Genomic DNA, 13192 nt, shown 5'->3' with positions numbered 1-13192 from the left:
AAAATACAGACATGTTTTAAATATTGCTCTTATAAACTTACAATGTTGATAGGATAATACTTTTTGCATTAGCATGGATTTTCTGGCAGGAATAAAGTCTGAAACTCAAACTTCTGCCATTATTTAGTGACTTTAATTCTCAATGACTTGCCAGAAAAACACACATTTTAAGAAGAAGAGACCAAAAATATGCAGCAAAAATCTAGAGGTTCTGCAAAAATCTGGACAGTTGAAAGGTATTACTCAACCTGATGTATTATTGTTATGCTTTATACACTAATGTATACATCAACATACTTTTTAATTAACTTTTTTAAAATAGCATTCCTAATTTTAATGCAATTTGAAAGCAAAATTTAATCAATTTTCACATTGCTGAGGTCCCAGAATAGCACATTACTATTTTGCACCCCTGAAACTAATGACAAAACAATTTAATGATAATGTATGAAAATATATCGAGTGTATTTTGAGTCTTGCATACTGTTTATGTGCTGTTGCTCATTTCAGAAAGGATCAAGTTGTTTCTAAACAACAATAATTTTTGCTCAGTTTGAGCTCACCATATTTGCTTATTCCATTGGGTGTGCCAGAACTGACCAGACAAACCCAGACTCACTCTAACCCATGTTCAGGGCTAGTGAGGAAATAAAGTCACTGGGACAGTATCATACTGCCGCCATACCTATGTTATTTATTTAACTAAAGATGTGCCCAAACAGGCAAACAGAAAATTAACCAAGCTAAAATAAATCACCAGCCAAGGCAAATAAAGCCACAAAGACATCAGTTTAATGAGTGCTTTCATTCCAAACAGGAACATCATCAAATTAAACATTCAGTCACCATTTCCTATTTTATAAACTTGTCCACTGCCACCAGGTGGCCATAAATTTAATGATAAATTTAATGACATGAATGCAAAAACATTTCATTTCAAACCACGCAATACATAAATGTATGGTCTATATCAGATACTCGAATGTTTGAACGTTCGACTGCCACATGGTCACACCATATGATCGAACTTGCAAAAGTTTGAATATCTAATAAAAAAACTAAACTACACAAAACATCTACCTGAATGCTCTAAGCAGGGAGCAAGCACCCCTATACCCCACACATACTCCGCTCTTTAAATATACCAACTCCGAGATCGCACAACAGTGCAGAAAAGGGAAATCGTCCCATTCCATGCTGTACAGAGATCTCCATTACAATGTATGAACATTCAAAAATCCGATCATATGGTGTTGACCACATGAGATTCGGAATTTTAAATGTTTGAACATTTACTACAGAGTATTATAATAAAATTTTAAAAATTCAGTTAAAACATGTTTAATTATCTGCACATCAAAAATTATCACACTTAAATAGTGTGTATAAAAATATTTTTAAAAAATTATTACAAAATTTATAACTTGAAATCTTATCATTTATGTCAGTGTGGGGGCTAGATGCATTAAGTTAAATCTGCCAATGATGCTCCCTGGTTTCAAGACTGGCATGCTAATTTCCCTTCTTAAATCTGGTACTAACCTTTCCAAAATGAAGAATAAAATCATTGGAGTGCTTGTGTTGGTCAAATCTCCCTTTTATACAGCATATAAATGCTGATAAATTCTTTTTCTCAACATTTGCTCAGTCTTACCCACATAAAAACATCATTCATTATACAATTAAAACAACTAACAGGCAATAATACATGAATATCCTGCCACATTAATTTTCTCCACATCTAAAATGAACATACACTGGTTGAAGGATACACATCTTTACATATCCCTGTTAACCACTGCTTTAATGTTTTTGCTAACCTCAAACAAAATATTTAAATGCTTTCCATTTTTATTAATAAACCTGGGCACATTACCATGTTTTCCAGTTAACCCAAAGGTACTGAAAATGAAGGACTAGTTCCTTGTAAAAATCTCCTGAACATCTATGTTTCTACTTTTGTATTCCAACAGAATAATTCTAGAAAAATATTTTGGTCATGATTGATGTCAAAGACAATCAACCTATATGGCCAATTGTAGCATCACGGCCAGGCCAATTGCTAAATTGGTGGATTTTTATCTTAAAGGCTTCTCTAGTGACAACAACATGTTTCAAAAGACTTTTGGCAGTTTCTGCAAGCTATTTCTCCCATTGTATTTGATACTGATGCATTTATGGACACCATTCATGTCAAAGACGTATTTTTGATAATATCACATGGAATGGACTGGTTCTACAAGACTTTGATGTGTGGTAGAAATTTAAGTAAAATGACATTAGAATTGCTTGTGAATGTATGGATCTTGTATTAACAAATACTTCCATTTATTCTGGGAATGAATATTTTAAACAAGTTAGGGGGTAGCAATGGGCCTGCCACAGTGCCAATGTTTGCCAATGTTATACTTTGGTGGTGGGGACTCAAGTTTGTATTTGGCTTTAAGTTTTGAAATTACATTTCACAGTATTTGAGATTCATAGATGATATTTTTATTTTATGCACTGGGAACTCTGGTATGTTGAACGAATTTCTGTGTTTAATCTAAACACAGTCCAAGGGCACAGTGTGTAAAATAAACACTGGTAATCAGGTTAACTATGGAAACACTTTTTTTAAATATAAAAACCAGAATAGAAACACTTAAAAGATTGAGTGCTGTTGTCCCTCCCAAGGGGTACTTCATCAGAATAACATTCCAGTCACAAATACACATTTATATAACCCCTCAACTCATACTATTGGTTTGTTTCCAACCAATTACAATAGCTGACACCAAAAATGAAAATAAGAAAGTTAAAAAAATAAATTGTTCTACCTATAGACTTAAATTTATATAGTAATAAGGAAGTTAAAAATAATTGTTCTACCTATAGAGTTAAATTTATATAATAAATTAAATGTTGCTAAGCCGCATTATTTTTTTTAATATCGATAAAACTATTTTTTTTAACTTCCTTATTTTCATTTTTGGTGTCAGCTATTGTAATTGGTTGGAAACAAACCAATAGTATGAGTTGAGGAGTTCTATAAATGTGTATTTGTGACTGGAATGTTATTCTGATTAAGTCTCCCTTGGGAGGAACAAAAACACTCAGTCTTTTAAGTGTTTCTATTCTGTGTTATAATATAAAAAAGTGTTTCCATGGTTAACCTCCATGGTGCTTATATTCTATGATTAATCAACCAGACAACAGATTTCTTGAGTTTTGCTAGTGAGATGGATAAGGAAAAGATGAGTTTGTTTAGCTGTGTTGTACAAGACATATGGTATGTATTCATTCAAATCCTCTATTTATCATAGGATAACAGTTTGATTCATTTTAATAACTTTCACCCCTTGTGGGACAAGAAAAATATTGTGAAAGGGTAACTAGTAAGATTGTCCAGGTTGGTCAGTGAAGAGCACATATTTCTGGAAAAGTGTGAATTTTTAAAAGCAATGTTTTTAGACAGGTTGTACCCACTGCCTCTGTTTGATAGTGGCTATGAAGAGGAGAAGCATGTTAGGCTTACAGAATATCCATGCTTGATTAGAAATCCAACTAATTTACCCAGTCACAGGAATGATGAAAATGATTTTTCTAGAACCATAGTGTTGGAAAACAACAGTAGAAACATGGATGTTAAAGAGAATGTTTGCAATAAATTAATCCTTTATCTTTGGTACCTATAGACTAACTGGAAAACTTTGCAATCTGCCCAGTTTACTTATATAAAAAAATTACAAAAACCATTAAGGAAATTGTTAATAGATGTATGTGCAGATGTGTATTATGCAACCAGTTTAGGTTTATTTTAGACATGGAGAACATTAATGTGACAGGATATCTACATAGCATTGCCCCCAGTGTCTATTTTGATTGTATAGTCAAGGGGGTGGTATAGTTGAGGCAGTGCTCCTCTTGTCATTTTTGATATGGGTAAGACTGAGTAAATGTTGAGAAAAATAATTTATCATAGTTTTAGCATTTTTGCCTCAAATGCTATCATGAACTTTCTTGCACTTAGCTTGAGACCATTTTGGTAAACCAGGTATGTGCATATTGCCGATCTTGTTGAAGCTGTTTAGTATTACTGGATGAACAGATACCAGTGTCCAACTTGACTAACTTCCAGTGTGGTGTTGACCAGATTTGCATTATTAAAGCTGCTGTCCCATACAGTTAATTAAAAAAGTGTCTGAATGGAAATTATTAATTACCGGTATTTTAAGGTCCACACTCACTCTAGATGACTAAATCAAGAGGTTTTTAACATACAAGAAGAGAAGCAATCCTCTAGAATGAATCAAAAAAGACAGAAGCCCTCCAAAAAAAAAAAACAATAACAGGAAACAGGAGTGCAGATAACTTGGAGAGTAACCATGAACTTGCTTCAGGCCAGTTAGAAAGAATTTTTATTATTCCACCGCCAAAACACATACACCATTTCCTCTAGAATGGTAGAGTATGTGGTGGAGATTCCAGGGAAGCAAATAAGACTACAGAAAAACACACTGAATATGCCATGCATACCATAGAAAACTGACATAATGTATGAAGAACTAACAAAGCTAAATGGTACATTTATCTGACTACTTCAGATCAAATGATAAGAGGCTGAAAGAAATCAAGGAGACACTCTCCCTGCACTCAGATGAAATATCTGCAACTCAGACATCTGAAAGAGAATTAAAGCAGAGTATTGGAAACAAAGTGCAAAATGGAGAATTCAAGAACAAGTTGCCACATTGAGAAGATGCAGATCTTAGAGAAAACCTGTACCTTACTAACAGCTGTGAAAGACTGGATGGAAATCACTATATAGCATTTATGAGAAAAGAAATATGCCAATGGAAACAGATTGCACAATAAAATGTCCTGACAGGAAGAGAACGGGTGCTCAGAATATATATACCAAGGGAGGATGCAAGGAGAAAACCCAGAATTAAACTGATAAAGATGCAGACTTATTCTTTAAAGTAAAGGTTTTAGCCTGTCTGTGGGGAAGAGGGAAAAGTGAAAATCGGTACCACTAGAATCTTCATGGAAAATGATTCATCTACATTCATCAAGTATGGAAGGAATATGTTTATTCCAAGTATAAGGCTGGCCAGAGAGAAGACTTCAAGATTCAAACTTTTCCATCCAGAAAGGGGCACCATTTCTCCCCATGGGGACTGAAAACATTTCTTAAAGCAGATCAAGCACTTCAAGGCAAAGAGAAAAGAGAGTCTTTCAGCCCAGCAAAGGAGACTATTCAAAAAATGTTGCTGGATCCTTTTCCTGTATTTAAGAAAAAGATTGATGGAATCAGAAGGAGGCCTATGCATTTTCAAGGCAAGTAAAATACTCTGTACTTGTGGACCAAACTGCTAATGTTTCATGAAACTGATTCTGCAGACAGGTAACTGTAAAGCATTAATCCCTCCAGCTGTGGTAGTATAAAATGTTCACATTCTAAAATGGGTTTCTTTATCTATTGTATTCAATCTGCTCTTGTTGAAAAGATAAGGCTGGTAAAGGATTTTTTTATAGCAAACAAGTACAGGTATTAAGGTTAAAGATAGAATTTCATCTTTAAAATAGTTATTTGTGTATTATAATATAGTATTTATATATATTTTTAGCATTTATCTATATTTTAGCATGGTTTAGCTCTTAAACATTCTCATATTTTTTACTGTTTTTAACATTCTTAACATTCTTTGCTAACTTATTAAGAAGATTTAAGGTTACTTTATATGTTAGATAATTTTATTTCTAATAATTTTAGATTACTTTGTTAGTTTGTTAGCTCATACAATTCAGGAGATAATTTGTTAAGTGTCTTATAGAGAAGTTACCTTATTTTCTGACTGGGATTAAGTGGTTTGATGGTTCTATTTTCTATTTTCTGTTTTGGTAAACCTTGGTTATAACACTTAAAATGTTTGTAACATATCATATACACAAGACATATTATTTTTCCATCAAACCTCCTGGTTTTATAGGTTTCCAAACAGGGTGACTAGTTACATTATTTCACTTCCAAATGGGGTGATTATTTATTTTATTATTTTACTTTATTTTACATTTGTTTACTGGGGAAGTCCGACTGGACACAGGTCCATTTTCAGCGGAGGCCCAGGAAGAAAAGTTCTAAGAAAAACACAAAAACAATACAATATTATACATTACAATACATGAGAGAGCATTACTAGATTTTACATAAAGCATTGCTAAATAATGTGGTATAGATTAACAACTCATACAGTAGACAATCTTTTTTTTTTTTTTAATAAATGCAGTAAGGTAAATGTCAGGAGAAAACTGTCTATACATAGCTGAAGTTCTGAAACAATGCATTGGTGTGGATTATCCTGGGGATTGACATGAGCATAGCCATTTATTTAGATAGTAGGCTTTGAGGAGTTTTTTTAAATGAGAAGTGGAGATGGTAGTAGTTATATGGCTTGGTTGTGAGTTCCAATTTTTGTCAATGGTGCTGGCAAAGAGGGATTTACCAGCATCATTTTTGTGCTTGATGACAGTTATGAGGTTCTAGTTACTAGATTGTAAGGCTCTAGAGGGTATGTGTGGCTGTATAAGTTGCTGAAGTGCTGAGGTTATATCAGGAAAGCAGTATAGTTTGTGTGCAATAGATAGTTGATTGAGTAGTAGTATATGATGCAACCCCAGCCAGTTAAGCTGCTTAAGGGATAGACAGTGGTGGGACCTATATGAGGCTTCAGTAGAAAACATGGCCATCTTGTTATAGCAAGATTCCATTTTACTTAGATCAGTTTGGCAGAGATTAGTCAAGATGGAAGATTCATATAGGAGGATGGATAGAAGATGAGTCATTGCAATGGTTGCTTTGGTAGATTTAGAGATAAAGTATTTGTTCCTGTAAAGGAGTCCATGTTTTTTGTTTACTTTCTTGATGGTTTGTGCAATACGTATGTTGAATTTCATGTTATTGTCTATTTCTACACTTAGCAGTTTGGTGTGAGTGGTTGGGCTGATTTGAATGTTGTCTTTGGAGTTGATGGTAAAATTATTATTTAGGGGAGGTGGTCTGCCTGGGCCAACATACACACAATGTATGTATACATACAAACACATGCATGCATACACAAATATGTATATACAAACTATTTAACAGACTATATAACAGGTCAGCATAGATTCACAACAGCAGTCTGGTCAGAAAAAAAAAATCTCTTCCTACAATTACTGGATTAATGCACGTTCAGTACCAAGAGTATGTGCAGTAATAAACTCTGCCCCCTATCTGGGCCCACACCCAAAGTATAATAAACATGCCCGTAATAATAGCAAACGTACCAAAATGAGAGATGCGGATTAGCTACATTATTTCACTTTAGAGCCACTCATGTGGGCCTGTTAATTCTAGGTGCATTTGCACAGGATTAACTTTGTTTTTTAATTAATTAATTAATTAATTAAAATTAACTTTGTTCTGCACATACTTGTAAGTGTAAAAAGCCCATGGTTCAGCTGGTTTAATTCCATATGGTATATTTCTAATGGCTTGCCTATATGGGTACATTTGTTTTCAAATGGAGCACCTCTCTTGAGTGCACTCTTATACATTCAAATTAAATGTTTTCCTACTTAGATGCCACACTTTAACAGATCCATTTGGCATTAGTGCTTTATTTTTAACATTTATCACTGTATTTCCACCTTAGCAATTATAGTTTTGGTTTTCATCCTACTTAGTTTTTCACTTGTAGATTTATACACATGCTCATTCATTTTATAATTTGTTATTGACACACAAACCTAATGAAGTATCTCTTTGATATGAAAGTGATCTTTCTTAAAAAATGTTTTTAGTTTAATATTTATTCTGATAGATGTCTAATGGTAGATCTCTTTGTTAATTAGTTAGCAAATCATGTTGTTAGTTTCTTAATTAATATAGTTTGAATTATTTGGTTAGCCTGTATAAAGTATTAATAAGCTGGTCTTATATTGTATTTTGTCTCTAGCTTTTTAGTTTCAGTTTTAGGTAGCGCAGTTCTCTGATTACACTATGGTGTTAAGAGAGAAGGGAGACTTTGTTAAAGGAATAATTGTAATGCTTTTATTGCTCTTAACAGAACCACCCCCTGTAACCACTCACCTGCTCCAAATTACCTGATTATATATAAATAAGGAATGTTTTTGATGCTTTTCATTATACTCAACTAGGATCACTTGTTTGTGTGTTTCAATAAAGGATATTCCATTTTAACTAAACTGTGGACAACCTACCATTTTAACTCAACTGTGGACTACCTACTATTTTCTATTTTATAATTTTGTAGAAGTTATTTTACAGTTCAATTTTTGTTAATGAACTAAGTGCTAAACATAATTCAGGAAGTGAACATGACACCCTCCACACTGCAAAGTTTCTTCTTGGTTTAAAGTTTGTTTTTGCCAGAGAAACATGTTTACTGGTGCTATCAAGTAGAACTGCAGTTATTAACCTGGTAAGAATGCAGTGCTAAAGGAGGGAATTATGAAAGTGGGGAACCAACTTAAGATTTTTGAGGAAGAAAAACTTGATGTTTTGAGGCTTTGGGATCTACATAATTATAGGTTTTGGGCTACTTTTGATTTTGAAGTTTATAACTATATACCCAAGAAGTACAAGGAATTTAGACAGTATGAGAAACCATAGAACTGGATGGCAGTACAGAAAGAGAAGGCAAAACATTGGAAGAAGTATACATGGGAAAGTAGGGAAATACATAGTTATTACAGGTTGAAATGGAAATGGTTCTGCCACAATCTGGATTCTAAACAAATGAAACATAGATAGTAAATTTCAGAGGGTGGAAAGGAATAAAATTGTTGTGATGATAGAAGGTACTGCCAGCCATGCTAGGAGAAATAGGGTAGTGGATGTGTAACATATGCCAATACAGCTATCTTGAATGCTGTAAATAATTATATGTCATTTGTATATCAGGATGTACTGCCAGCCATGCTAGGAGAAGTAGTGGATGTGTAACATATGCCAGCACAGCCAGCTGGAATTTTGTAAATAATTATATATCATTTGTATATCAAACTGATTTGTACAGATGTTTATGCTAAAAATGTATTTGTGAAGTTTGCATGTGTTAAAATGTATCAACAATGTACACTGCTGGAAGGAAAAGAAATGTACATGTATTATTGTAACTGAATTAAATGTACATGTTTTAAAAGCATATACTGGAAGGGAAGAGGTTAATCCACCTGACTTTGAAAAATATTTTTTAAATTAAATTACTTTATGGGTTAAGCCATAGAGATGTTATCCCACAGTTTTGAATGGAGCCAGTGATGCAATGTCTGTACTAGAGAATCGGTTGCAGCTCCTGTAGGAAGAGTGGAATGGTTTTATGATTTCCAGCAGCTGCACCACATCTGAGCAATGCTCTATCTGTATGTGTATTGTAACACGTAGGTGCTAAACCATGTCAGCTTCTGGCAGTGGAGATTGCATGGGAACCAGAAGTCAGATGACCAGATTTATATGATGTCATTCTGTACAGAAATAATTTTTAATATTAGAGGAGACCGAAGTCTTAAGAATAGTCTGTATTCTGTCTTTGATCTGTAAACAAGGACCACTCACACATCATGCCTTGTTCTATTGATCAACTAGGAATAGTGATTCTTTTACTTAATCAGGAATAGATACTGAGACTAGCTAGACACTGTTTTTCAAAACTTTCCATCTGTGTTATTTTTAATATTTCCTGTGACTGAAACTCTGGTGTTTACTATAAATAGATATTTTTTATTTTCATGTTCTATCACTATTTATTATTAAAACTTCTCATTGTGGCTGGTCCTTTTAGAAAAATAAATTTTGAGAGTATTTGCTTATATTTGTTTGGTGATAACTCTGGCCACTCTTGAAAGCCTTGTTGTTTGGTCAACATTACCATTTGTATTAATATTAACTTCACTCAGTATAACTGGATACCATTTTAAAAGCTTTATAGTAACTGACTGGTGTCTGTGAAACTACCTTATCATCTAGACATAAGGTGGCATAGCTAGTAAATCTGTGCTAGCCTTTCCCAGGTGTGTGTGTGTGTGTGTGTGTGTGTGTGTGTGTGTGTGTGTGTGTGTGTGTGTGTGTGAAAATTAAACCACAGAGAGTGTGTATGTGGGGGGTGGGGGCAGGGATACAGAGCACTGGTTTCACAGAGAGATTGGTGAAAAGACTTGTTTTGGGCACTTGACTGAGGACTTAACTCTGAAGCTGTACCAGTGGGAGCCTTATTGGGTACCTGGAGAGAGACAGATAAAGAAATCTGGACCCTGGGCTGACTGTGTTCCCTATGTGCTCTTAATGGAAATTTTGCTTGATGCAGGGATATCTGCATCTAAAATGATTGAGTGTATCTATCTGCATTCCAAGTGAACATCCCTCTCCAGTGTCAGTGGTGAGGATACAGGCTCCTTCATTAATGGCCCAGAGTAGAGACATCACAGTTGTATTACATATATTTGAAACATTAAAGATATTAACCTGGAATGTGAATGGTCTTACCAGACATCTAAAAGTTAACATGATTCTTAAATTTATTAGAAAAGCACAGGCTCTGATAATAATGCTCCTAGAGATACATTTGTCCAGGGAGAAAAATAAAGAAATAAAAAAAGGGCTTTATGGAAGTTTACTCATTAGAATATATAAGAGCAAGTAAAAGGGGTGTATTGCTGTTAATAAAAAGAAGTGTACTTGTGATAGAGGAAGAAAACACAGACTCCTTATGCAGATCTGTGATGTAAGAGTGTATTGTCATGGAGGAAAGAATTACACTGGCAGGCATATATGTGGCTCCACAAACAGGGCAGAGGGAGTTAAGGAGAAAACAATGAGATACTTTATGACCAGAGGATTCTAAATGTTTGTGGTAAGCAGACTTTAATAACATATAAGATGCTTCAGGAGGACCCAGAGCTATATTTCTCTTGAAGGAGGAAACTGTTCAAGATTTTACATGAAGACTTTTGGATTGGTTGATATGGAAAATTTGTCATAAGAGACATAGATTACACACATTTCTCAGACAGATATAATAGTTGGACACGACTGGACAGGGGGTACATTAAAAGGAATTCAAGTATTTAGAGAAGCATATAGATACACATAGAATATGCCTTTCAGATCATGCACCAATGCTTAAACAGTTAATACAAGATCACAGCTTAAAACATTGTCACTTTCCTGTGCATTGGTTAGGAATAGACAGAAGAAATAAGAATGTGGTTAAGAATATGATGAAGATTTGGAGGAAGATAAACATCCATGAGGTGGGATATAATAATAGGTGCCAAGATGGATTTAAAGGAGCTGCTTCAGAAACAGAAGAGTTATTGTTGAAATAAAAACAATAGACAGTATTCGCAGATATTACAGAAAAATAGGGGAAAGCTGTCCACTGGAATGTAGGGACCAGCAGGAGCATAAGTAGAAGATAGGCGCACACTTGGAAGTGATTACTGATGGTAGAAAAGCTGCCCTTAGGCAAATATTGTTTGAGAATACTGGCAAATCACAAAAATATTGGTAAAGAAACTGAGACAGCTTAAAGTAGAAAAGGCAATTAGGAAAATCTGAGATATAAATACACATAAATTGGAAAATGATCTACTTAATATTTCAAGAGACTTCAGAGACTTCTATAATGGACCATATGAGAATCCTAATGGAGAGATGAAATTTGCAAGAAAGGGAGAGTAATATTGCTAGAACTGAGTTCATCCTCAAATTTTGGTACCTTTATATGGTGGACCTTATCTTTTAAAAAAATTCACCAAAATCATACCAATATATGGACTGTATATCATGGCTAAATATAGGTCAAAAATTTAAAAAGAACACTAAGTGGCACCGGGACTGGATTAAAGACACAGTTGACTTCTTAAAACATGGAAACATCCCTACCACAGAGTTAGGCCATGCTGTAAATGGCCCCATGTGGAAGATGGAAGCAGCCACACACATACACAAAATTAAATGATAGGCAATTGGGACAAAACACTGGACCATTGAGGATAAGAACTAGATTGTGCATTGTTTCTATTATGCAACATATCCAGAATTTCCACTAAGAGGATATATAGCAAGGAAGAAGTTAGAGGAAAGAAAAATAATTGCTAAAAGCAACAGATAAAATGTCAAAGTTTTTATTAGAGCAAATCAGACCAAAACAAAATTTAGATAAAGTAACCTTAGATCATCTGAAAAAAGATCTGATTGATGACATACTATAAGAAAAAGAGCTAAAAACATTGGCTACCAAAATGCATAAAAAAGAAGTGTGGACTGGGGGAAACAAAAACAGATCTGATGTGGTGTAATATTTATTCAGAAAAGAAAGCTGTATTAATCAATATGACCACTGCAGTTCCAGAGATCTTTGTTGCTTCATAGAGACAAAGGCATTTAGACATGGTAAATTTAACAAAGGAAAGAATAGGAGAACAAAAGTGGAATGTCCTGGAAAGCAAAATGTTTAGTACATCAGAAAAGCAGCAAATAGAAATTGAAGTGATAGACCAACTGACAAGTAAAGGGTTAGTGTGGAGATTCCAATACAGGCAATTTCAGACCATGTTAAATCAATGAAACCCAAGGAAATGGTGCACCATACAGAAAAGTATATTTACAAAGATCGTATACTTCAGAGCAAAATTCTGGGACCTTCTGCATGTGACTTGGTTGAAATTCCAGCTGAGTCACACTGTAAGGGGAAGAACAGAAAACACAAGAGCAAAGTGGACACTCTCTACCATGAAGAAAAAGGTTTAAGAGAAGACCTGATTGATCTAATAGAAATGGATTAGTATATTAAGACATGTGAGAGAAATAGACTACTGAAAGTGAATAAGATCTAAAGTTTTAGAAGACTGATAAAACAGATGAACACAGTAATTAGGCTGATATTCTAGGCAGATCACAGTGATGTAACAGTATATACTACTGTTAGCCTTACTAATAACAGATAAAGTACTACTAATACTTCAGAGTAAGAAAGGAAAGGATGGGAACAAACAGAATGCTACCATGGGAGCATCAAACATAAATAAAAAAAAACTAAGGCAAGAAGTAGCATTATGAGAAGAAGAAGTTTGAAAAATGAATAGAGCATCAAAACACAGATGTGATAAAAGTAACACACAATATCAAAACATTTTAACATTT

At 34.2% G+C, this 13192-nt stretch overlaps 1 protein-coding gene across 1 annotated transcript in view; it reads right to left on the bottom strand.

Annotated features, from left to right (window-relative positions):
- The window catches only part of CDH26 (cadherin 26), a 2018873-nt gene that overhangs the window by 255725 nt on the left and 1749956 nt on the right, over positions 1-13192 (bottom strand). The gene's annotated exons all lie outside the window — the stretch shown is intronic.

The sequence above is a fragment of the Protopterus annectens genome, chromosome 12.part0 (genome assembly GCF_019279795.1).
Source record: "Protopterus annectens isolate FY-2018-M chromosome 12.part0, PAN1.0, whole genome shotgun sequence".
Lineage (NCBI taxonomy): Eukaryota > Metazoa > Chordata > Ceratodontiformes > Protopteridae > Protopterus > Protopterus annectens.
Note: the sequence above shows the minus strand (reverse complement) of the source record. Positions and strands in the feature narration are given on the sequence as shown.